This window comes from Culicoides brevitarsis, chromosome 3 (assembly GCF_036172545.1).
Source record: "Culicoides brevitarsis isolate CSIRO-B50_1 chromosome 3, AGI_CSIRO_Cbre_v1, whole genome shotgun sequence".
Classification (NCBI taxonomy): domain Eukaryota; kingdom Metazoa; phylum Arthropoda; class Insecta; order Diptera; family Ceratopogonidae; genus Culicoides; species Culicoides brevitarsis.
In genome coordinates, this window is record NC_087087.1 from 5,377,755 (window position 1) to 5,400,436 (window position 22,682).

General features: G+C 24.6%; 1 protein-coding gene and 1 non-coding gene across 2 annotated transcripts in view; both read left to right on the plus strand.

Annotated features, from left to right (window-relative positions):
* Positions 1-14,630: 14,630 nt before the first annotated feature.
* On the plus strand, positions 14,631-14,702 carry Trnae-uuc (transfer RNA glutamic acid (anticodon UUC)). Its single transcript has one exon. It is a non-coding gene; the product is annotated as a tRNA-Glu (tRNA).
* A 3,554-nt stretch (positions 14,703-18,256) lies between these two features.
* The window catches only part of LOC134833755 (titin), a 49,757-nt gene continuing 45,331 nt past the window's right edge, over positions 18,257-22,682 (plus strand). The window contains exon 1 of the mRNA XM_063848189.1: positions 18,257-18,447. The gene's annotated coding sequence lies outside the window, so the exon portion shown is untranslated. The remainder of the gene's footprint in view (positions 18,448-22,682) is intronic.

Sequence of the window (22,682 nt, forward strand, 5' to 3'; positions counted from 1 at the left end):
CAAGGGGATAAAATGTTCTTATTTCATGAATTTTAAGCTTTATTTTCGAAATTATTTAAATTTTTATTTTTTAAACAAATTTTTTTTATTTTTTTTAACTGTGTCAGTTAAAAAAATTAATTTATAAAAAAAAATTCAAATAAATTAAAAAAATATTAAAATAATTAAAAATTAAAAAAATTAAATTTAAAAAAATTAAAATAAATTTTAAAAAAATTAAAATAATTTTTAAAAATATTAAAATTAATTTAAAAAAAAAATTTCATTAAAAAATTAATTTTCAACAAAAATTATTTTAAATAAAATTAAAAAAAAATTTAAAAAATTAAAATAAAAAAAAATTTAAAAAAAATTAAATTAAATTTTAAAAAATTAAAATAAATTTTAAAAAAAATTAAAATAAATTTTTAAAGAAATTAAAAATAAAAAAAAATTTAAAAATTAATTTAAAAAAAATAAAATTAATTTAAAAAAATATTGACATAATTAAAAAAAAATTAAAATAAAAAAAAAAAAATAAATAATATTTAAATTAAAAATTTTTTAAATTAGAATAAAAATTTTCGAAAAAAAAAATAATTCATTGAACAAGTAAAATTTTAAATATTATTTTATCGTAAAAAATATATTTAATTTTTAATCGAAAGTATGCAATTTGCATCACAAAATTAATCCCTCCCCTAAAAATTTTTTTTGGGGAAAATTTAAAAAAATATTTAAAAAAGTTCTTTAATTTATGTTTTTTGTAGTTTTTACATCTTTTATTAATTTTTTTTTTATTTTTAATTTTTTTTTTATTTTTAAACTTAAAAAAATTAAGACATTTACTCAAAAGTAGGAAATTCATCAAATAAATTCAACTATAATTGTTGACATTGAATTAACGTATTTATGCGAAATATGAAATGCTAAACAGAATTAGGACCGGACATCATTTCTCGCCGATACCCACTCGAAATCACTCAACATCTGAACGCGCAGTGAGCTATCACGTTACATCAACATCAACCATCTATTTATAAATATACGCAGCGGAAAAACTGGAATAGCGCTTCACGAGAATTTCTATTTTTAGAATCAAAATAAATAAATAGTATTTAATAAAATTAGCATTATAATCAAATAGAGAATGCGTAACTATAATGTTATAATAATTTTAATGCTGTACGGCGACGACGAAGGCAAAAGATAAAAGCTGTTAGACAAGAAGAAATTTTATGCATAATTTAATATTATAATATGCATCGATAGATCGTGTTGCTGCTGTATCGTGTAATTTATTATAATATTATATTTATGCGCGCCGAGGAGAAAAAAAAAAGAAAAATCTGTACTTTTCTTGAAATATGAGTAGCAATTAGTGAACTTGAAAAATCTACAGATCCTATTAATTATTAATAAATTGTTCGTTGATTATTATTATTAAGTTACACACGGCAGACATTTATTTCATTTCCAATGCATCTTTCGCGATAAAAATAGAAGAAGAAGAAATTACATTTGCTATCAGGCAACTACTAAATATTTATACTCAGAAATTCTAATAAAACGGAGCAGCTCTGTGGATGAGAAGAAACTGGTTTTTATCTGTTTCGTACGAAGTCAACGACGACGACGACGTGACATAGACCGCGAACAATTTGATTGCCATGGTCATTGTTAGTGTTGTTCTTCGTACTTTGCCTATACGCGTACTTTTTTTTTATTTTGCAAATGTTTTGCCATCATCATCTTCATATCCATCGGATATCTATTCCCAACTATTTTGTTCACATTAAATATGTGTACATTATTATTTATTTATACGAAAAAAAAAATGAAAAAAAAACGAACGAAACGAAGAAGAGAAGTACTAACATGCATACATTATACAATAATATATAGATTTTTTTTTTGGTATGCGAATATAAGCGGTGCGCGCGGAACGGAGAAGAGAAGTAATAAATGCATGAAAATAGAAAATCCAAGTATTTAATCATCTTTGAACTTTGTGCTTAATTTTCTGAGAATTTCACCTAACAACTCATCGTATATATTGGCTATCGTCGTATCATGTGCCTTTGCGCTGCAGCAGCATGTAGGTAAAAACAGTTAAGAAGTTTTGTGAGAGATTTTTTTCTTTATTATTTTATTATATGGTGAAATATTGGTAAGAGAATTGTAGAATGAGAAAGTTATGAAATTGGAAACGCAGCAATGTGACTCACACAGGTAGAAGGAGGAGGAAGAAGAAGGGCAGTTGGAAAGTAAGTATGCGATTTTTTTGAATCAGGTTAATTTAATAATTAAATTTTTACTTTAGAGTTTTTTAGGAAAAAATTTAGGTAAGTAATTTTCTTTAAAGATTTAAAAGAAAAGATAATTTTAAGTAAGTATTGTCTAACTACTCGAAACTAAAAGCTTAAAGCTATGGAATGGTACCCGCTTCAAAGAATTGGTAAGATGAAATATATTGGAGTTTTGATAGATGAGAATTTTTGCTTTAAACTACATGCCAACTTCGTATTAACGAAAATATCCAAGAAGGTTTATTTCATGACTTCCATCGAACTCGAATGAAGAAAATGCTTGATAAAGAAACGAAATTATATATTGTACAAATCCCTTTTTCAACCTTATATTGATTACTGCAGTATGATACTGATGCTAATGAATGATGAAAAACAATTCTAAACACTTGCAATTGAGAATCGTTATCCTCAGATTCGGTAACATGTTGATTTTTATTATTTTAAATACCGTTATGTAGATAATGCTATGAGAAAAAATTCGTTAAAATTCAAATGCAATAGAAAAATGTAGATAAATTCAGAAAAGGCTAATTTTGAACTTAAGAATATACATACTTGAAAATTTCTTTTTTTAAGTAATTTTTTTAGTAGTAATTTTAAATGTTTTTGACATAAAAGGCTTTTTTCATACAAAACCTTCAAAATTGGGCTCCTGTGATAAATATTAGTTGCTTTCGGTAATATTTTTCGCATATACGTTTTTGTTAGGCTATCATAGAAAAACATTTTTCGCTCTTAAGAAAATTTTTATCTTCACAGGTTTCATAGATATGGAGGTTCATTTGAAACGAACTTAAATTTTCATACAAAAACCGCCATTTTTGACCTTTTTTTTTAAGAAAACATCATTCATATCATGAATCCCCTAAAGATAAAAATTTTCTTTATAGCAAAAAATATTGTCCTGTATATGCGAAAAAAATAACCGAAACTAAATAATATTTTTTACTGGAGCCCAATTTTGAGGGTTTTGTATAAAAAATAGCCTATTGCAAAAAACTAATGATCGCTTTTGTAAGGATTTAAAATTAGATAAAATTTTCTAAAATAAGAATTTGGAACAAAATATTTTAAGAGAACGAGTTTTGACTTCCATTGTCGTAAAAAGAACAGATTTTTAATTTTCTTTTTAATAAAAATCATTTTGAATAGATTTCTCGAACTCGAAACATCAAGATTTTGTGACAGATTCATCTGATAGAAAACGTTTACTTTTATGCTTTACTTTTACCCTCTAATAAATTTTTATTCATTTTGAGCAAGATTTGACAAAAATGGCTTTGACTCAGTTTTTGATTTAGTTTTTGTCTTGATTTAGTTTTCAAAACAAAACTATGTCAAAGGAAATTTTTTTTTTCAGTTTCAATTTTTTAGCAGTTTTGAGTTAAAAAATGATTAAAAATGATAAATTAGAGCCTCTCTGATAAATTTTTATCCATTTGGAGCAAAATTTGACAAAAATTGCTTTGACACAGTTTTTTTGCTCTTGATTTAGTTTTTAAAACAAAACTATGTCAAAGGAAAATTTTTTTTTCAGTTTCAATTTTTTGGCAGTTTTGAGTTATAAAATGATTAAAAATGATAAATTAGAGCCTCTCTGATAAATTTTTATCCATTTGGAGCAAGATTTGACAAAAATTGCTTTGACACAGTTTTTGACACAGTTTTTTTGCTCTTGATTTAGTTTTCAAAACAAAACTATGTCAAAGGAAAATTTTTTTTTCAGTTTCAATTTTTTGGCAGTTTTGAGTTAAAAAATGATTAAAAATGATAAATTAGAGCCTCTCTGATAAATTTTTATCCATTTGGAGCAAAATTTGACAAAAATTGCTTTGACACTGTCAAGTAACTTTTTTCAACAATCCTTCGAACTGAAAAACATAAGAACTGAGACTTATCAAATTAAAAAAAACTTACCTTACAAGTCCCTGAAACCCGAGATCCATCAAAAAAAGTTCAAAGATCACGAATCATGTTCTTCTTCTTATATCCTCATCACTTCACAAAACCATCTTGTTCCGATATATCACATTTTCTCATATCAACTCTGAACAAAATCTTCTTATTAATTGATTGATGACTTTTATTGACGCTTATAAAAGTATCGAATGATTTGTCGCCAAAAATGTTTCTGTAGATATTACACAACAAATATTATGTGAACGCAAAGAAGACACAAAAAAGAAGATAATGGAAATATATGTCAAAAAAAGTGTGAAAGAACATTTTTGCGCCAAGTCGTCGAATTTCATCTCGTAACAGCTTAAATAATATTTTGTAAGAAAAAATATTTATTATTTTTTTTAATAAAAAAAAAGATTTTGTGACTTGACACCTGTTGTACCGCGAAACCAAGAAGAACATGATGAGAGAACTCCGAAAGAATCTTAATTTTTAACAAAAGGCAAGAAAAAAACAACAACAAATTGTTTAACATTATTATCAATCACAAAGATATTATTCTTCTTCTTCTTTAATCGTCATTTAAATATAAAGGGAAATGAAGAAAAAAAAGTAATTTGAATATTTTTGTGTAAAAAGACTCTTCAAGATTGCGTAATTTTTTGACAAAAACAGCTTGGATTATTACAACATCAGAACAAGACGAGACAAAATCGATAATTTTTGTGATTTATGTAACGGTACCTTTATTTATTGTTGTTGGTTGGGAGTCAAAGTTGAAAAATTAGAATTCCATGGCGGCCTTGAATATATTTCGAGCTTTAATGAAAATGACTCATGTTTTTAATTTCAATCTTCTTTTGAAGTGGCTGAGAAATGAAAAATAATAAAAAGTTGAAATTCAATATTTTTTCTGTTAAATCTTTTCCATGGAAACGTTGAGTGAGGTTGAAGAGAAAAATAATAAAAAAACAACACGTTTTATTCCCAGATGAGATTTTCTTCAGTTTTTGTTCTGTTCCGGCAAAAACTATACTTTGCACAAAAAAAATCTCATAAATCTGGAAATAAGTAGAGTTTCCATTCCCATGTCTGTAATTTTAGAACATATGTACGAAGAACTGCACTTACCAAAGTGCTTTTGCCACACAAAAAAACCAAAGAAGGGAGTTTAGCAAAAAAACAAACAAGAATTACTTCAACAACATCCAAGCTAATACATACCGAGAGTTCCTTTGGGCCAAATAAACCAAAATCGGATATCATCTTCGGTTCATAAGTAACTGCTGATGTTTCAACAACTACTTTACACGATTTTTTTTTGTGCAACGTACCTGTCTGTGTTATTAAATTAATTTTATTTCCTTCATGATGCGCTGCTACCTAAAATAGCAAACCAATGATGATGTTGGATGATGATACTAGAAGAAGTAACAAAGCGACAGCAGACAAAGATACTTCCTGTTATTGATCGGCAGTTCGTTATTCTACAAAACAAGGACTTGACACTTGTCTGACAGAAAATTGTTTTTTGGATGTAACATGATTTTTGGTTTCGCTTTTCTGATACACTCTATTCTGTTCGAAACGGGGAAATTATACGGTTGAAGTTGAATGACCTACTGCCTGGATAAATAGATGGTTGGAAAATGCAAGATAAGCAAATGTATGCAAAATGGTGTGATATGGAAATAGTCGAGGCATGGAAATGGTAATTACATTTTTTGTGAGATTTTTTGTTTTTGCTTTGTAGGTGAATTGTTGGAAAAGGTCGTGAATTTAAATGAAGAAGCTTTGAATAAATATTAGAAAATTAAAGAAAAATTTTCGTAAAATGGAAAAAAAAATCTTATAAATTTTCTTAAAATAATTTTTAAAAAATAAAGAAATAAAAAAAAATATTTTTTTTAATAAAATAAAATAAAATTACCTAAATTAAATAAAATTTTAATTTAAATAAAAAAAATATACAATTCAAATTTAAAATTAGTATTTTAATTAATAAATATTATTTTATTTAATTTAATTTAATTTTATTTTATTTTATAAAAAAAATATTTTTTTATTTCTTTATTTTTTTTAATTATTTTTTAAAATTTAATTTAATTAATAATTTAATTTAAATTTTTAATTAAAATTAATTATTAAATTTTAATTAAATAATTTAAAATTAAAAAAAATTAAATAAAAACAAAACTTTGAGACTTTGAAAATTTTCTTACAAAATAATTCTCAGTTATAAATTTAACTTTAAACAAATTTCCTCAGGCTTCGAGTATCCTTAACAACAAATTGAATCAAAATAAATAGAATGATTTAGTGAACAATATTTCCTTATTCAAGTTACTGATTTCATTGAATTAAGAAGGAAATGAAATTATTCAACTATGTTCAAGAAATAACAAATTTCTCGTAGAATGATATCTTGGAGTTGACAAGAACAGAAGATATCAGAACAAAATTGACAAAAACTTCTTCTATAGCCTCGAGTTTTTTAGAAACATCATAAAATAAGCCTTAATTGACTTTTCCATACTGAGAATATTTTTGAAATTGTAGCTGTGAAAAAAATTTTTTTTTTAAATTAATAAAAATTTTTAAGGGCTTGTTTTAATTTTTGATTTTTTAAAGGCTTGAAATTAAATTATAAAAATTAAAAAAAAATTAATTCAATAAATAAAAATTTAATTAAAAAAAAAAAACAAATTTAAAATTAAAAAAAATTGGTAAAAAAAATAAAATTTGTTATTTTATCTTCGAGGAGTATTAAAATGTGAAAAATATTATATTTGATGTTTTTTAATTAAAAAATTAATATGTATTTAAATTTTAATTAATAATTTTAATTTAATTTAAAATTTTATTTTTTTAAATAATTTTAATTTTAAAAATAAAATAAATTAAGGTAAATAAAATTTTTAAATTAAAAATTTAAAAATAAAAAAAATTTTTTAAATAAATAAATAAATAAATAATAAAAAATTTTTTAAAAAATTTTTAAAAAAAAAATAAATTAAAATTTTTTTAATTAAAAATTTTAAAATAAAATAAATTAAAATAATTTTTAATTATAATAATTATTAAAATAAAAAATTAATTTTTTTTAATTAAAAATAAAATAATTTTAAAATTTATCTCGTAATTTTTTCAAGAACTAATTGGATAATATTTTTTTTTTAATTTTAAATTTTTTAAAATGTTCTTAAAAATTTTTTAAAAGAAATTTTATATTTTTGCAAAAAATTTATATAAAACATCAAAAGGTTACAAATTTAAAAAAAATTTCCAAAAAACTTTTATTTAACTTTTAGATTTTAAATATTTAACTTTCGTCTCATTTAAATCCAAAAGAAAAACAAAAACTTCACAAGAACCAATAAAATCTTCAAAACTATCAAACCAAACAACTTTCCAACTTCTCATTTTAATTACATTTAAATATATTATAACATTAGTCAATTTCGAGTTAAATTACATTGTAACATTACCCACCTGACCGGCATCGGAATTGCATTCGCTACGTAAAAAACTTTTAAAATATTTATTGCTCTATTACAACAAAATAGCAGCAATAACAGCAAAACGGCAACTCTAACGTAGGAGAAAAGACACAACGAGAGAGAGAGAAAGAGAGATGTTCCAAACTCCAATTGAAACAAGTGTATTTATTGTAAACTAAGCATGGAGCATGGAATATGTTAAACAATATTGTCATAAATAATAAATTATTGTCCTACATTGGTTTAGAGTTTTTGCCTTTATGCTCACTTTATGCAGAAAAGCTCAAGCATTTTATCCCATCGTATGTTGCTCACGTGAAAATAAATTGTTGGATAAATAAATTTAAAGAACATGCGGTACGAAATGCTGATGACGACGTCTCAATTATGCATTTCCTATGGTATGGTCTAGTTATGCCCAAAGTAAAATTATGATTTGCGACGAAAGTCGAGAATTTCTTCGAGGTAAAAATTCTTTATTAATTTTTTATTACTTCATTCAAGCTTTTTTTCCTCCTTCTTCTTTCTACTACAAAACAGGTAACAGTCCATTTCCAAGATATATGGGACCCTTGGGTCATATTTATACGACGATGGTCTGAGGAAAATTCCAGTTTACACGCCTTTATTTAGTCTTGGAGATGCGCAAAAAATTCCGAGAAAACAGGACAGCTTGAAAAAAAATTTTTTTTTTTTTGCTAAAAGAAGAAAAAAAAGCGTGAGAGCATTAAAATTATTTGCCAACTCAACTATGAAATGCCGGTGTATGAAATCGGATTAAATTAGTCGGGACAAATTTTTGTCTGAGCTCTCAGAAAAAAAATTTCTCCCCTCCGAATGGTACTGCGCATGACCGTCGGAGGCAGCGTACGGTAACTCATTGGCGACGAGGAATATTGACATAGAAAGTGTTCATATGCCTCTTTAACAATGTCAATGTCAAATTTCCGCATTTTTGTACTTCTTTTCCGGGGATGACATTCTAATTGAAAAAATCACTCCTTCTTCTTATTGATCGCATTTATGTCTCTTTCACATGCGATACCGTTAAATCTTAATATTCTCTTTAAAACGCTTAATGGCAATACGAGCAAAAAAACTGGAAATGCAACGAACGTGCATTCACTTTTTTTTTGTTCGTATTCCGTTCTCGCCAGGGACTTTTATTATGTCAGAGTGCGATTTTTATATCCGGTAACGCAAATAAAGTACAATAAGGAATAAAAAACGAACCACGCACGCATATTGATCGCGTAAATGAGCCCATAAGATCCGTTGTTCTTTCTTTCGCGTTGTCGTGTTGCTTTGTTTTCAAGGGTTTCCAGATATTCGCCTTTCCTTCTTCTATATAAGTTTCGGTAAATGCACTTTTGCGATTAAGTCTGTAAAGTGCTTCCCGCGAAGTCAGTTCTTACTTACAAAAAAAATTTATTAAACAATTTTTTACAAAAAAATGTACATTCAGCTCGTGATTTTTCTGTATGTGCAAATCTTCAACAGTATTTTTGGTGATGCGGCAGAGCAACGTGAACCGTATCCCTTTGCCAATAGACAATTGGAGGAATTAATAAATGATAATTTGGAACCATAAATTTTGGATTAACCTTTTTTTTTATTTGAGTGAAATGTGATTGAAATTGGTAAGTTTTTAATTTTTTTAATAAAAATTTAAAGTTTTAAAGTGAAATTTTTTCAGGTATGTTTCTTCGAGAAAAAAATAAAAAAAAATATTGAAAAAATTTAAAAATGAAGTTATGTACCAACGAGTGAATTATAGTTACGATACAAAATTAAAAAAAAAATTATTTTAAAAATTAATAAAAAAAAATATATTAAAAATGTTTAATAAAGTTTATATGAAATAAGTAAAAAAAAAAAGTTTTTTTTTATAAACAATGAAAAATAAGTGAACTCTTATCTCAGCAAGATATCAATTGTAAAGAAATTCGTTTTTTTAAAGGAATTATTTATACTATAATTAAGGAGATTTGTATCAAGAAGGTGACGAAAGATTTCAATGTTTCCTTGTTTCAGTAAATGCTTATATTGAAGTCTTTTAAAGTATAAAAGAAACTTGCATTTATTGAATAGAGGAAAAAAATTTATTTACGGAAAATATTTGGCATGTTTTGAAAAGATGGATTTTTTTATGCCGGCGGATTCTCCAATAACTTTTTCGCCCCAAATGAAAATTAGTTTTTATGTAGCCAAGGGTTTTTTAAACCTGTTGTTGCAATAAATAAATAAATAAATAGATTTCTTCAACTGAAATATTTAAAATCGATTTTGGTGAATTTCAAAATTAATTTTATAAGTCTTAAAATATACTCAAATTTTTAACATTAATTTTATTTTTAAAATAAATTTTTAGTAGAATTTGTAATTTTTTGAGTATATCTAAAGACTTCTAAAATTAATTTTAAAATTCGTAAAAAAAAATCGATTTTATTCATTGAAGTATATTGAAATTTACTTATGGATTAAAAAGGGATGAAATTAATTTCTAAAGATTTAAGAAGTTAATTTCATCCCTTTTCAATCCTTAAAGAAAGCTTGAAGTTATTTCGATTACACGATCCAACTAATTATTTCTGAAAATTCTTAACAATTCTGAAACCAATTGGAGTTGATAGAAAACTTTATGAATTTTCGAAAAATTTTAAAGAATCTTTGTTTTGCTCCTCATGTCATCTCGACTTTTGACAGAGCCGAATTTAGTCAAAAAATCTGAAAATTTTGTCAAAAATCGATATGACATGAGGAGCAAAAAAAAAGCTTCTTCAATATTTTCAAAAATTCATAAAAAATTATAAAGTCCTCTATCAACTCCAATAGGTTTCAGAATTGTTAAGAATTTTTAGAAATAATTAGTTGAATCGTGTTATCTACTAAAGACTTCTAATTTAGTAAATTAATTTTAATGAAATTCCAAATCAAAAAATCTCAAATTCCTTATTTGTCTTCAACTTAAAGCTTTAGTTCTGAAAAAAGACAAACATAAAAGACAAAAAAGGAACTTGAAATTCTTTGTTTTGGAATTTCATTAAAGTTTCAAGATCTGAGAAGGTTTTGATTTTCAAAGGTTTCTGATATTTTGTCTTCTAAGGTTCAAGAAGCCATCGAGGTAACCTTTTATTCAATATAGGACACATCACCCGATATCAGCATTTTATCGAAAAAAAAATGGCATGAGATTTTTTGATGGTTTTGTCCTAAAGTAGTCTAAAAAACCTAAATTTAAAATTCTACAACGAACCAAACGGATTTTAGACATTTTTTAGTGCATTTGGGTATATAAAAGTACCTCTTTGACATACCCGATCTCACTAAAAAGGCATAGAAACACTTTGGTTCGTTGTTGAATTTTAAATTTAATGCCATTTTTTTCGATGAAATGCTGATTTCGGGTGATGTGAGGAGTCTTGGTTAGTTTAAAATTAGTCAATATGATGACTAACCAAAACTTTCAGTATCTGATATTTGCTTCTAAATAGGCTTCATTTATTTTAATAGGTTAGCTTTGATAAGATCATCATCGACTTCTATTGAAATCCAAAATCCTGAATTCTAATTTTTCAACTCATGAAAAAAATCTTCCTTAAAGCCTTCAAGGTAATTTTTATAAAAAATCAACTTACCATCCATCTCCGCAAAACTCTTCAACTTATCAACCACAAAAGTTTCAAACTCTGTAAGAATGCTTCATGAAAAAAATTCAATAAATAGGTCAACAAGAAATCCCGTTACAGAATCTCCTAAAACTTTAACGCACACACGCATTAACCGATAAACAATAAAAAATGTCACGCACAAAAAGTGTCGCTGTCCCTAATTTCTTCTTATCTCCCAAACAATCATTCATTGATCACTTTGCTTTACTTCGAGAGAGAGAGAAACGAAATTAATGATCTCAACATGAAATTTTTCTTCCAATATAGTCGCGATGTAACTAAAAATGTGCCCTAATTGAAAAAGTTGATTTAGATTCCGTGACATTTCTATAGATTTAGATAAGGAGACCCAAAAAAAGACATGTACTTAACAGTTCTTTCAGCAGTTCGTTCTTGAGGCAAAGAGAACCAAGAGAGAGAGATGAATGATGATTGAATACCCTTTTCTTCTTCGAGCATTTTGATACATCAATATTCGCGTATAATATACGAGCTACATAAATATATCAAGAGCTTATTTAATTGATAAATGTTCTTTTTTCCTTGTACTTTTATGCTTATTCAATAATGAAAAAAAAATTTACTTTGCATCATTCATGCATGGTGATGATGTTGATGTGAGAAGACGGAAAAAAGATCGATGAACTTAATAAATGTTAACGTTACGTACATCCCTTGTTGCTTCTATGGATACTCGAGCTCAACGTTGACGACGACGACGGATGGACCGACGAGAATTTATTTTTGCACGACATCAGTCATTTGCACACACAACGCACTTTTCTCATTACAACAATTTTTTTTCTTTATTTCTTTACTTTTCTCTACACGGAAAAAAATTAAATTTGTTCAGTTTATTAATTTCGTTAAACTAAATTTAATATTAAATAAAATTATTTTTATAAATTTTATTGTTTATTTTTTTTTATATATTTATTTTTATTTTTTTTTTATATAAAAAATTTTTTTGATCAATATAAATTTTAATTTAAAATATTTCATTTTAACCGCATTATTAATCATTATTTTTTTTTATTCGAGAAATTATTTAAAAATAATATATTAAAAAAAAATTGTTAAAAATAACCTTGTTTGACTGATTTTTTTTTAATTTTAATTCTTTAAATTTTAATAAAATTTAATTAAAAATTTTAAAATTTAAATTTTGATTGTTTAATTTGTTTTTGATATAAAAAAAATTGGCGAAATTATTTATTATTTAAAAATAAAAAAATAAAATAAATATTTAATGTTTAAATAATGCTATAACATTTAATATTTTTTTTTAATTTTTCTTAATTTTAAAATTATTATTTAAATTAAAAAATATATTAAATACATTATAATTTAATATAATTATATTTAATTAATAATTTGTTACTTTAATAGTAAAATAGAAAAAATAGAAAAAATAATTAAAATAAAATAAAAAAAATGTATAAAAATAATAATAATAAAAAAATATAAATTATTTTTTTTATTAATTTAATTTTTTATCATTTTTTTTACATTAAAATTTTTATAATAATTATTTTTTTATTTTAATATTATTTTTTAATTTAATTTTAATTTTATATTTTCAATATAGTTTTATTTAAAATTCTTTAAAGTTATTTATTTAATTAAAATAAATAAAATTATTTTTAAAAAATATAAAATTTTTTAAAAAATATTTCTTAATTATTAAAGTTTAATTTTTTTGGTTTTATTTTAATTTTGATTATTTATATTTTAAAATTTATTTTTTTATGTTTAAATTTAAATTTTATTTAATTTTAAATAAATTAAATTAAATTTTTTAAGAAATTAATTAATCAAAAAAATTTTTTAACTATTTTTAATTTTCTTTAATATTAATTTAATTGTAATTATCATTAAAAATTGAACAAATTAAATTTTTTTCCGTGTACAGTACTCGCAAAGAGTAAAGAATGGACAACGAAGAAATCTTTGCAGCTTCTGCTTATTGCTGCTGCTGATGTTGCCACTCGATATTGATATGGTATTTATTTTCCGTGCACTATGATGTTTCTTCAGGCTGTGATATTCTGGTTACAAGTTTGGTTTCTCTTCATTTTTTTTTTATTTTCGTTGCATTATCACAAATATGAAACGACGAGGAGTACCATGTAATAATGATGATATGGCGATGATGATAGAGTATAGATTTACCGTCTCTCCTCCTTTCAGCGTTATTTATTTCCCTTCCATTTTATATTATTTAATAGATGATAGACTTTCTTTTCAAAATAAATTTTACAAGTACTTCTTCAAACTGACACTGCCTGTCTGTGCCACACAGCGAGCGTCACTTATTAGCGAAAATATATTAAATAATAAAAAAAAGATACAAAAAAAAGTTCTGTTCTAAGTCTATCATCTATACGTTGAAAAAGAGTTAGTGTGTAACTGTATGCCATTATTATTATTATATTATTATTATTATTGCAAAAAGGAGATAAGCGAAGAAAGAAGAGTTTTTGTTCTGTTGCTGCTGTTGCAGCCGTTTGCCTTTCTTTCGTGCCTGCCTGCTGTCTGAGTAGTTTTTTGCTTCATTTATCACTGAGATAATTCCAAGTTATGGCACACACACAATATTTTCAAGAATAAAAGGAACTTGTGCAGCGAACGCACCACGACGACGACGACGACAGAGACGACGAAAACACATAAAACATATGAAAATAAATACAGAAAAGGAGAAAGATGAAGGTGAATGTGGAAGAGAAGAAGACGATTGCTTGTTGGTTTGTCTATTTAATGCAAGAATTTATTAGACAAATATTTTGTGTGTATATGTCGTTCTTTTCTCTCATATATGCCAAGCGGAAAGCATAGAGCTATTTTTTGAATAAATGCATGAATATATCGTGTAACGGTTCTCTCTTTGGTAGTAATGTCTTCAAGTTTTTTCGACTGTAGAAAAGCTGCAAATTTGATTATTTTCGTGAATTTGCACAATTATACTGCTCCATAGACGATTTATGAACAAAACTTGCAATTTAAAGGATGACTGAACTTTTATGCATTTTACGAAAAAAATTACTTGAAGAACTTTAGAAAGGAAACCTGTTAGGTTTAAAGGTTAAAAAGGCAATAAAAGGGTCTATAAATCAACAACCTTTTTGATCACAAAAAAAAAATTACTTCACTTTGAACACATTTGAATAACCAGATTACGATCGACGAAAAAAAAACGTGTTTCAAATCTATTAATAAAAAGAAGCTGTACGCTTAATAACGTACGAGACACTTCTTGATATTAATCCCATATTGTCTAGTGGTTAGGATATCCGGCTTTCACCCGGAAGGCCCGGGTTCGATTCCCGGTATGGGAAATTTTTTTCCCGAATTTCCGTTAATTCATTGCTTTCCTTGAAATCATCCTTCTGAAATCTGAAATGAAAAAATAATTCAAGTGAAAATTAAAATCATAAAATCTTACATACCTTCCATAAAACTGCACTACTTTTTGCCTTACTTTACATATAAATTTACATTTTTTTTATAAAATATAAAAAAAAGTCGGTAAATGATTAACTGTCACATTTACTTGACCATCGATACTCACATATGAAGAAAAAAAATTGAAACTGTGCTACACTTTTAGTTAATACAATAAAAAAAAACGCGAGAATAGTGAAATGAAACATTACAAGTAAAGCATAAAAAAAGAAACAAAAAAAAAGACACACGACGATAGCAATTCGAAAAATGTAGTGAAATTATGTTTTTATTCAAATTTTTGTGTGTTCTATTTATAAGTTGCGCGCGCCATATATATGAGCCCTCTCATTATCTATTAGATATATGTACGAAAAAAAAGTAGAAGCAATTCTTTATTTCTTCATTTTTTGTTATTTTAACGACACACTGAACTCGCGCCGAGGTGTTGAAGTAAATGGCATAAGTAAGAGAAATATTTTGTTAAAAAAAAAGTTATTTCAATTTCGATGACAGTTATAAGCACCTATCGAAGTATTGGAAGTATTTTTGATATATTTGAGTTTAGTTGATGTGATTAGTTAGTTACGTTTTAAAAATTTCTTATATGCGATTAAATTTTGTTAGATGGAATGAAATTCGATATCAACTAATTGTGAGAAATTTACTTCTCGCAGCATCGAAAGGTTACGAGACATGGAGCGAGGTAAGTTTTATTGAATTTTGAACTAATTTTTATTTTTTTTCTTTTTAGGATTTTTGAAGTCAATTTACTCATGTAGAGAAGATTTTTTTTTGCTAAAGTCAATTTTTTACTCTGAAGATGCTTCATCCTATTTTTGGACTTATAGAGGTTAGAATATGGATCTTCATAAGGATCTTTTACTCTTGTAGAGAAGACGATTTTGTGCTGATGTAAATTTTTTACTTCGAGGATGCTTCATTCTATTTTTGGACTTATATGAGGCCAAATATATCTTCATAACAAAAAAGTAGGCAGAAAAAGTGCATAAGCCAAACATAACGAGGCAAAACAATTTAATGACTCAAAAAATGTCACAGTAGACCAAAGGAAGGACTTATTGATATAAGAACTACTAATAGTACGAGTTTAAAGAGAACACATTCTAAAGCTTCAATGCCATGTCACATAAGAAACATATTATAACTTAGAGTCAACTATTAAGGTCTGAGCCAAAAAAAATGTTCGAAGTATAATAATAACAAGGCATAAGTCAACAGATTCAAACCCCTGTCCTTAACCAATCGAGAATTTAAAAAATTTGACAATATCAATTGAACTTTTAATATTAAGTCTCATAAGAACTTTCAAAAAGAACTTCAGGACAACTTTATCCATTACAAGCTGAATATCCTAATCACTTGACAATATGGGAAAATTTTTAACTCTGACTTCAAACTCAAAGCTTTCACCTTTTTAAACAAGAATCTACCTTTAAGAATCTCATTTTAAAATTTTTAAGTCCTTAACTTTTTTAACAACCTCGTACAATTTTTTCTCTTTCGCGAAACACAAACTTTTCACAGTATAACTAAAGCCAATCAAAAAGTCAAGTAAATTTATGACAAGAGAGATTAAAACTGAAAATTAAGGTCACACAAGAAAAGACAACAAGAAATTTTCACACGATCCTCCTTCATCTCTCGCAGTCATCGAAAAGCTTAAACTAAATATCCAAAAGTAGCTACTTAATCGATTCTCGTTATCATCTCTCTCTCCCTCTTCTCCTTCATTACTCATTACAAAAATTAAGCTCTTCAAATAAACCAGCCTCATCCTCATTAAATACAAGATAATAACAATAATGATGAGTAGTCTTAATTCAATTAGAGACTCGGCGAAACAGCAGCAGCAACAACTAAATTTATACAAAAACATGTATATTTTTGCAAAGTTGTATTGTTCAATCAGATACCTTTAATAGTGCCATCAAAACCTACCCTCGGCAATATATGAACGAACGACATCGACGACAATCAATGCAATTAATATTGATTATTATAAATAATGCAGTCTAATAATACTATACGAGCTATTAGCTGCATTATCATCACATTGGATCTTTATAATTGAATGTCACACAACATTTTAATTCATTCGCAATTTCAATGAGCGGAATTATTATTATGAAAAAAGAAGTACTCGTGTTTCGAGTGTCTTCTTCGCAGAATTTTTTCGTTAAGTCGGATTTTTGCTACAAATTGTAGTATGAGTTATAATAATACTTCAAGAATCTATTTTTGCTGACGGGAAAGCAAAAGTATGTTATTTTATTTTATGCCTCTATTTCTTATTTATAATAATTTTCATCATCATCATCTTCTTACCATTTTTTCAATATAGCTAAATAAATGCTAAATAACATGTATGTACCCTATGTGATGTGCTCTTCGGGGCACTCTACACCTATAATTATTGTTTGTAGTTTGTTTTTAACGTTCAATGGGATGTAAATAATACGAAAATAGACATACACACAAGAACGAGCGCGAAGAACGTGAATGATCAATCTTCTCGGTCAAAGAGTTCTAACCTCAGAATTTCCTACTGACTTAAAGTTCTTTTGCTCTTTTTTTTTGTCTTCGTTTTCTGTCACACCACACAGTTCATTTACATATAACTTAACAAATATTTTAACATAAAAGTGAGAAAAAAAAGATTAACTACGAGGGACACGAATTTCATTGAAGTTGAAGTAACTGTATGAAAGGTATGCACAAAACGAACTTTTTGAAGTCCATAGTCGCCAAAATTATTTCTATTTTGTACTTACACACAATTTTTTCTTCTTCTTCTTCTTCAAAAGAACATTTTTATGCGAACATCGAACATTGCCGGTTTTACCGCGCGTCGTATGACAAATACTCGGCATGGTATCTCATCAAATTGCCCCACTCCGGTTTCTCCTTTATCCCCACTCTCTCTCATTTCTCGCATCTTCTTCATTTTTTTACTGCTGCTGCTGTTTTATCTTTACTACGCGCGGTAGTAGTCGTAAAATTGTGTCGTTCGTTCATACACGGCGTTTTTATCACCGAAGCAAGTTGGGGCAAGCAGTACATACAGTGAGAAAACTCTACCAAAAATACCCCTTAAAGGCTATATAAAGACGTGCAGAGATCAAAAGTTTTGGAGTCTCTCGCATGTTATATTGTTAGTAAGGCCACTGGCCCTTGTATTTGCCGACAATTTTCCAATTTTTAATATTATTAAAAAAAAAAATCTAATACAAAAAATATTTAACCTTTAAATATTTAAAATAAAAAATTAATACGAAAAAAATAATTATTAAAAAAAAGTGAAATAATTAAAAAAAAAAATAAAATAATTAAAAATTATTAAAAAAAAGTGACATAAAACTCGAAAAAAAAAATTATTTAAAAAAAATAATTAACAATTATTTGGATTAATTAACTGAGGATCAAAGGAAAAATATTAAATTATTTTTCCACGAATATTTTTTATTCAAACGAAAATTGGAGTGACAGTGAATGTTTTGAATTGAAACATAATTCTAAAGTGTGTATATCAATAAGTTACTGTTATTGATATAAACCGTGCCGAGTGACAAATTACAACGAAAATTTTATCTTTCAAGTGGTTCATTAAAATTAAAGGTGAGTTATATTAAAAAAAAATAAAAAAAATTTTATTATATTTTGTGTGAATTTTTAATTAAAATAAAAAATTGGTTTTTATCACAAAAAAATAAGAAAATTAATAATTTTATATTAATATTTAATATATTGAATAAATTTTTAAACTCAAGAAAATAATTAAATGAAAAATAAAATTGAAAAACAATAAAATGAATTTTAAAAAATATTTTGTTGAAAATTTAATAATATTAAAATTAAAGATTTATAAAAAAAATGCATTTCATGATTAAAAAGAAAATAAGAAAAAAATTTATTTAATTAATTTTAAAAAAAATTTAACCCAAGAAAAATTAAATTGAAAATATTAAATTAATTTTTAAAAAATAAATTTCAAAATTCAATGAATTAAAAAAAATAATAATTTAATTTTATTTTTTTAAAAAAATTTTTAAAAAATTAATTAAATTAATCAAAAATTAAATTTTAAAATTCAAGTGAATAAAAAAATTAATTAACTTAATTTTATTTTATTAATTAAATATTTAAAAAATTTAATGAAATAATTAAAAAAAAAAAAATTCTATTTTTTTAAAATTTAATAAAAATTAACAAAATTTTTTTTTTTTGTTAAAATATAAAAAAATATTTTTATTTAAATTTAAAAAAAAATTAAATAAATGATAACAAAATATTTTTTTAAAAATTTTCTATAAATGAACATATTATTTTAAATGATAAAATAAAAAAATTAAAAAAAAAAAACTTTTTATTATCAACACAAAAAAATCGATTTTCGAACATAATGAAAATGCATTTCCGATCGATCGATAAATTCTATTTAATTATTTTAATTCAGACAATTTTTATAAATCTGATAAAATATAAATTTCTGGACTGAAATGGACATATGCGACAATAATATCATCGTCTCCTCCTCCTCCTCCTACTTTTAGCAGACAATTACATATCCTCCGTTTGTATAAATTGTTGTGCTTGCTAAGTGCAGTCAAACTCAATTTTTGCGTATAAATCGAACGCTCAGTGTGATATTGAACAAATATATACAATAAAAATTAATCCTCATGAAACAGATAAAATATTTATTTTATATTTTTTGGAGATTCGATATATTTGTACAAGAATCGATAGAGATTGAATATTATTTGCAATACGTTAGTTGGAGCTGGATTTGTGGGTTTTTGTGTATTTTTACGATTTTGATGATGGGAAATAGGAGAGGAGTGGATTCAATGTCAATTCATGGGATTAGATATAAAAAAAAAAAAATAATAATTAATAAAAAAATTATTTTCGGTAATAAATTAAGAAAAAAAAAATAATTTTATTGTTCAAATATTTGTTCTACTTAATTTTTTTCGCTATTGAACAAAAAATCTCAAATAAAACAAAAACAATAAGAAGAAAAAAAAATCGTATGAATTAAGTGTTCGTTCGCCCCTAATAAAGCATCAAACAAGCAGAAAGGAACAAAAAAAAAAGTAAAATGAAAAAGGGAGACAATAAAGAATTTGCAATTTATTTTATTGCAATTTAAATTTATTTGTTCAGATTCAAATCTGTCTGAACTGAGGCTTAAGTGTAAGTGTATGAACTCAAACAATTTACTTACTGCCGAAGCGAACAAGTGCTCGAAGGAACGAATATGAAAAGAAATAACATCAAATTGTAAAATAATATAGATTTTTTCTCGGATTTGTTCGAGTGTCGTGGCATGAGAGATGATGATGAATGTTCAGTCATGGGGATGAATAAATAGTTTTTTTTTTCAACAAATATTTAAAATATAAAAGGATTTAATTTTAAAAAGCCAAAATTTTTGAGATAAGAATTTTTTCTAATTTCTAAAATTTTTTAAGAATTTTTTTTAGAAATAAAGTTAAACAAAAAATTGAATTAATTTAAAAAAAATTAAAATAAGAATATTTAAAAATTATTTATTTTATTTTTTTTTAATAATTTTAAAATATTTTTTTTATTTTAAAATACTTTAAAATATTTTTTTAAATATTATTATATTTTTTTAAATATTTTTTTTGTACCAACTTTAATTAAATTTAATTATTTTTTTTAAATAAAAATATTAAATAAATATATTTATTCTCTAAAATATTTTTTAATTATTTTTAATTTTAATAATTTTTATTAATTTTTTTTAGTTTCCTTTTTTTTAAATTAAAAAAAAAAATAATTAATATTAATAATAAATTAAAAATTGATAAAAATCAAGAATTTAATTTAAAAAATAAATTATTTTTAAAATTTTTATTTTTAAGTTATTATTATTTTTTTTAAATTTACCAAGAAAACTAAAAGAAATTTTAATAAAAAAAATTATTAAAATTATAAAAAAAATAATTAAAAAATATTTTAAATAAATTAATTTTTTTTATTTTATTTTATTTTATAAAAAAAAAATATTTTTTTTAGTAAAAATTTATAATAAAAATTAATAATTAAAATAAAATGAAAAAATTTAAATTTATGAAAAAAAAATCTGATGTATAAAAAATATATTGCAAAAATTAAAATTATTGAAAACTTTAAAAAAAATAAAAGAGATTATCTCAATTAATCATTTTTCCCCAAAAATAACTTTAAATCACTTTAACCACAAACCACTTAAAAATTAATAACAACAATAATAAATAATTATATTTTATCATATTTTCGCGTCAATTCATTAAAATAAATTATTAACAATAATTTAAAAAAAATCATTTAAAACAACAATAATTAATTAACAACAAACAAATTAAACAACACATCACACTGATGAGCCTCGAGGTGACGAAAATTTTTATAACGTCACTTCATAAATAATAAAATAAATTTATGCAAAAAAAAATCTGAACATATGTTCAATTTCTTGTCCAAAAATAAATAAAATAAATTGCATGTCATCAAAACGATTTTACCTTCAAAAATCTACATACATTTACAAATAATTTTAAAATCAAGAAGAAATTCTTCCGGTCATCCTCTCTAATTTAATAAATTATTAAATTTTAAAATTCTTGACAACAAAATTTAAAACAAAAAAAAAAATAGAACAAAATCAAGTTCAAGGTCAATTTCACATTCGTAATAATGTCACACACTTATTTCTTCGTTTTTTTTTTATTCATACAAGTTTGAGGTTGACGTGATAGTTTTCTTTTTCGCGTTTTATTATTATGATTTACGTGTAGGCATGAATAAATTTGCACACACCGCGCAAAAATGATGCAATTTTTTCCGTGTCTCTTTTTGCTCGTTTTTTGTTTCTTGATGAGAACGATGAATGAAAGATGTGCCTACCACAATATTATTATTAAAATGTGACACAAGTGACACATCTGTTGTTTTTATTATATTTCTAATCTTGCTACGTTCAGCTTCGTCATTAATTTTATTATCCTCTACTTTACTCGTCGCAACATTATCATAATAATAATGGCAATAATAATCATCATACTTATGGGCAGGGAAGTGATTATTATCTCTCTCGGTTGCACTTGCTGCTGATTTTTGCGCTGCTGCAGACAACCGAGACTTGACATTAATTGAAGAAATAATAAATGATCGCAAAAACGGGAAATAAAACGGTAAAAATTTTTTTTTTTTGGCAAATTTTGACAAAAATTCTAGAATAGAACGAACCAAGTTAATAACTTTGGAGGTCCCCTATTTTTCGATATTTATGCTAATTTACTAAAATTGCCTGCCTGCCTGCTCTAAACAAGATTCCACACATCATCGTCATCCGCATAAACCCGAAAAATTTGCATAATTTTACTACTGAATTTCGTTATAAATGTATTATATTTATCATAATAATAACGAGTTTCGGTATGAACATGTGTTCGTGTATACAAAAAGTTCGTGTGATGATCAAAATGTATCAATTTCTTACTATTTTTAGGTTGTTTTGTGATAAATTGGTGTCTCGCGACTAAATTAAAGTCAAAAAAAAATTTTTTTGAAGGATTTTTTTATTTAAAAAAAAAAAATAAATAAAAAGTTTTAAAATTTTTTAAGAAATTAAAACATTTTGAATTTTTTTAAAAATTTTAAATTATTTTATATTATTTTATTTAAAAATTTTTATTTTTTAATTATTTTATTTACATTAATTATTTATAAATTAATTTATTAAATTAATTTTTTTTTAAATATTAACAAAAATAATTTTTTTTTCTAAATTTAAAATAAATAAAATTTACATAAAATATTTATTTTTTTTTTTTAAATTT